This window comes from Schistocerca serialis, chromosome 8, assembly GCF_023864345.2.
Source record: "Schistocerca serialis cubense isolate TAMUIC-IGC-003099 chromosome 8, iqSchSeri2.2, whole genome shotgun sequence".
Taxonomy (NCBI): Eukaryota; Metazoa; Arthropoda; class Insecta; order Orthoptera; family Acrididae; genus Schistocerca; species Schistocerca serialis.
Window position 1 is genome coordinate 23229286 of NC_064645.1, and position 5524 is coordinate 23234809.

Sequence of the window (5524 nt, forward strand, 5' to 3'; positions counted from 1 at the left end):
CACCATTTCCAACATTCACCATCTGTAGACATAGTTAGCACACACCTGACCTTGCCGCCCTTACTTTCTACGCTTGATGAAAAAGAACTGTAAGGAGCCTCAGAAAGCTCCATTTCCAACATTCACAATCTGTAGACATAGTTAGCACACACCTGACCTTGCCTCCCTTACCTTCTACCCTTGATGGAAAAGAACTGTAAGGAAGCCTCAGAAAGCTCCATTTCATACATTCACCATGTTTAGACATTGTTAGCGCTCATCTCACCTTGCCTCCCTTACTTTCTATGCTTGATGAAGAAGAACTGTAAGGAGCCTCAGAAAAAACCATTTCCAACATTCACCATCTGTAGACATTACTAGAGCACAGCTGTACATGTCACCCTTCCTTTCTACCCTAGGTGAAGGAAGACTGTAAGGAGCTGCGGAAAGTACCAATTCCAACATTCACCATCTCTAGACATAGTTAGCGCACATCTGACCATGCCTCCCTTACTTACTACGCTTGATGAAGAAGAACTGTAAGGAGCCTCAGAAAGCACCATTTCCAACATTCACCATGTGTAGACATAGTTAGCGTACAGCTGTACACATCTCCCTCACTCTCTACCCTAGGTAAAGGAGAATAGTAAGTAGCTCAGAGGGTACGATTTCCAATATTCACCATCTGTAGACATAGTTAGCGCACAGCTGTAAATGTCTCCCTTACTTTCTACCCTAGGTGAAGGAGAACTGTAGGAAGCTGCAAAAAGCACCATTCCCTTCAATCACCATCTTCAGACATAGTTAGCGCACACCTGACCTTGCCTCCCTTACTTTCTACCAATGAAGTAGAAAAACTGTATGGAGCCTCACAAAGCACCATTTCCAACATTCACCATCTGTAGACATAGTTAGCGTACAGCTGTACATGACTCCCTTCCCTTCTACCCTAGGTGAAGGAGGACTGTAAGGAGCCTCAGAAAGCACCATTTCCAATATTCACGATCTGTAGACATAGCTAGCGCACACCTGACCTTGCCTCCCTTACTTTCTACGCTTGATTAAGAAGATCTGTAAGGAGCCTCAGATAGCACCATTTCCAACATTCACCATCTGTAGACATTACTAGCGCACAGCTGTACATGTCTCCCTTACTTTCTACCCTAGGTGAAGGAGAACAGTAAGGAGCTCAGAAGGCACCATTTCCAATATTCACCGTCTGTAGACATAGTTAGCGCACAACTGTACATGTCTTCCTTTACTTTTTAAACTTGTTGAAGGAGAACAGTAGGGAGCTGCAGAAAGCACCATTTCCTACATTCACCATATCTAGACATAGTTAGCGCACACCTGACCTTGCCTCCCTTACTTACTACGCTTGATGAAGAAGAACTGTAAGGAGGCTCAGAAAGCACCATTACCAACATTCACCATCTGTAGACATTGTTAGCGCACAGCTGTACATGTCTCCTTTCTTTCTACCCTAGGTGAAGGGGAACTGAGGGGAGCTGCAGAAAGCACCATTTCCAACATTGACCATCTCTAGACATAGTTAGCGCACACCTCACCTTGCCTCCCTTACTTTATACACTTGATGAAGAAGAACTGTAAGGAGTCTCAGAAAGGCACCATTTCCAACATTCACCATCTGTAGACATAGTTAGCACACACCCGACCTTGCCGCCCTTACTTTCTACGCTTGATGAAAAAGAACTGTACGGAGCCTCAGAAAGCTCCATTTCATACATTCACCATCTGTAGACATAGTTAGCGCACACTTGACAGTACCTCCCTTACGCTCTATGCTTGATGAGGAAGAACTGTAAGGAGCGTCAGAAAGCACCATTTCCAACATTCACCATCTGTAGACATTACTAGCGCACAGCTGTACATGTATCCCTTCCTATGTACTGTAGGTGAAGGAGGACTGTAAGGAGCTGCGGAAAGCACCATTTCCAACATTCACCATCTGTAGACATAGTTAGCGCACATCTGACCATGTCTCCCTTAGCTTCTATCCTTGATGAAAAAGAACTGTAAGGTGCCTCAGAAAGCACCATTTCCAACATTCACCATCTGTAGACATAGTTAGCGCACATCTGACCATGTCTCCCTTACCTTCTACCCTTGATGAAGAAGAACTGTAAGGAGCCTCAGAAAGCACCCTTTCCAACATTCACCATATGTAGACATTACTAGTGCACAGCTGTACATGTCTACCTACCTTTCTATCCTAGGTGAAGGAGGACTGTAAGGAGCTGCGGAAAGCACCATTTCCAACATTCACCATCTTTAGACATAGTTAGCGCACACCTGACCATGCCTCCCTTAGTTTCAACGCTTGAAGAAGAAGAACTAAAAGGAGCCCCAGAAAGCACCATTTCCAACATTCACCATCTGTAGACATTACTAGTGCACAGCTGTACATGTCTCCCTTCCTTTCTACCCTAGGTGAGGGAATACTGTAAGGAGCTGGGGAAAGCACAATTTCCAACAATCAAGATCTGTAGACATAGTTAGCGCACATCTGACCATGTCTCCCGTACTTCCTACCCTTGATGAAAAAGAACTGTAAGGAGCCTCAGAAAGCACCATTTCCTACATTCACCATCTATAGACATAGTTAGCGTACAGCTGTACATGTCTCCCTTACCTTCTACCCTTGATGAAGAAGAACTGTAAGGAGCCTCAGAAAGCACCCTTTCCAACATTCACCATATGTAGACATTACTAGTGCACAGCTGTACATGTCTACCTACCTTTCTACCCTAGGTGAAGGAGAACAGTAAGGAGGTCAGAAGGAACCATTTCCAATATTCACCATCTGTTGACATAGTAAGCGCACAGTTGTACATGTCTCCCTTACTTTCTACCCTCGGTGAAGGAGAACTGTAGGGAGCTGCAGAAAGCAACATTTCCTACATTCACCATCTTTAGACATAGTTAGCGCACACCTGACCTTGCCAACCTTACTTTCTACGCTTGATGAAGAAGAACTGTAAGGAGCCTCAGATAGTACCATTTCCAACATTCACCACGTGTAGACATAGTTAGTGCACATCTGACCATGTCTCCCTTACTTTCTACACTTGATGAAGAACTGTAAGGAGCCTCAGAAAGTACCATTTCCAATATTCACCATCTGTAGACATAGTTAGCGCACATCTGACCATGTCTACCTCAGTTTCTACCCTTGATGAACAAGAACTGTAAGGAGCCTCAGAAAGCACCATTCCCAACAATCACCAACTGTAGACATAGTTAACGTACAGCTGTACACGTCTCTCTGACTCTCTACCCTAGGTGAAGGAGAACAGTAAGGAGGTCAGAAGGCACCATTTCCAATATTCACCACCTGTAGACATAGTTAGCGAACAGCAGTACAAGTCTCCCTTACTTTTAACCCTCAGTGAAGGAGAACTGTAGGGAGCTGCAGAAAGTACCATTGCCTACCTTCACCATATTTAGACATAGTTAGCGCACATCTGACCATGTCTCCCTTACTTTCTACCCTTGATGAAGAAGAACTGTAAGGAGCCTCAGAAAGCACCATTTCCTACATTCACCATCTTTAGACATAGTTAGCGCACACCTGACCTTGCCTCCCTTACTTTCTACGCTTGATGAAGAAGAACTGTAAGGAGCCTCAGAAAGCACCATTTCCAACATTCACCATCTATAGACATTACTTGCGCACAGCTGTACATGTCTCCCTTCCTTTCTACCGTAGGTGTAGGAGGACTGTAAGGAGCTGCGGAAAGCACCATTTCCAACATTCACCATCTGTAGACATAGTTAGCGCACATCTGACCATGTCTCCCTTACTTTCTACTTTTGATGAAGAAGAACTGTAGGGAGCCTCAGAAAGCACCATTTCCAACATTCACCATCTGCCGACATAGTTAGCAGACATCTGACCCTGTCTCCCTTACTTTCTACCCTTGATGAAGAAGAACTGTAAGAAGCCTCAGTAAGCACCATTCCCAACATTCACCATCTGTAGACATAGTTAGCGTACAGCTGGACACGTCTCCCTTACTCTACACCCTAGGTGAAGGACAACAGTATGGAGCTGAGAAGTCACCATTTCCAATATTTACCATCTGTAGACATAGTTAGCGCACAGGTGTACACGTCACCCTTACTTTCTGCCCTCGGTGAAGGAGAACTGTAGGGAGCTGCAGAAAGCATCATTTCCTACATTCACTATCTTTAGACATAGTTAGCGCACACCTGACCTTGCCTCCCTTACTTTCTACGCTTGATGAACAAGAACTGTAAGGAGCCTCAGAACGCACCATTTCCAACTTTCACCATCTGTAGACATTACTAGCGCACAGCTGTACATGTCTCCCTTCCTTTCTACCCTAGGTGAAGGAGAACCGTAGGGAGCTGCAGAAAGCATCATTTCCTACATTCACTATCTTTAGACATAGTTAGCATACACCTGACCTTGCCTCCCTTACTTTCTACGCTTGATGAGGAAGAACTGTAAGGAGCCTCAGAAAGAACCATTTCCATCATTCAACATCTGCAGACATTACTAGCGCACAGCTGTACATGTCTCCCTTCCTTTCTACTTTAGGTGAAGGAGGACTGTAAGGAGCTGTGGAAAGCACCATTTCCAACATTCACCATCTGTAGACATATTTAGCACACATCTGACCATGTCTCCCTTACTTTCTACCCTTGATGAAAAAGAACTGTAAGAAGCCTCAGAAACCACCATTTCAAACATTCATCATCTGTAGACATAGTTAGCGCACATCGGACCACGTCTCCCTTACTTTGTACCCTTGATGAAGAAGAACTGTAAGGAGCCTCAGTAAGCACCATTCCCAACATTCACCATCTGTAGACATAGTTAACGTACGGCTGGACACGTCTCCCTTACTCTGCACCCTAGGTGAAGGAGAACAGTAAGGAGCTCAGAAGGCACCATTTCCAATATTCACCATCTGTAGACATAGTTAGTGCACATCTGACCTTGTCTCCCTTACTTTCTACCCTTGATGAAGAAGAACTGTAAGGAGCCTCAGAAAGCACCATTTCCAACATTCACCATCTGTAGACATAGTTAGCGTACATCTGACCCTGTCTCCCTTACTTTCTACGCTTGATGAGGAAGAACTGTAAGGAGCCTCAGAAAGCACCATTTCCAACATTAACCATCTGTAGACATAGTTAGCTTACGGCTGTACACGTCTCCCTTACTGTCTGCCCTAGGTGAAGGAGAACAGTAAGGAGCTCAGAAGGCACCATTTCCAATATTCACCATCTGTAGACATAGCTAGCGCACAGCTGTACATGTCTCCCTTACTTTCTACCCTAGGTGAAGGAGAACTGTAGGGAGCTGAAGAAAGCACCATTACCTACATTCACCATCTTTAGACATAGTTAGCGCACACCTGACCTTGCCTCCCTTACTTTCTACGCTTGATGAACAAGAACTGTAAGGAGCCTCAGAACGCACCATTTCCAACTTTCACCATCTGTAGACATTACTAGCGCACAGCTGTACATGTCTCCCTTCCTTTCTACCCTA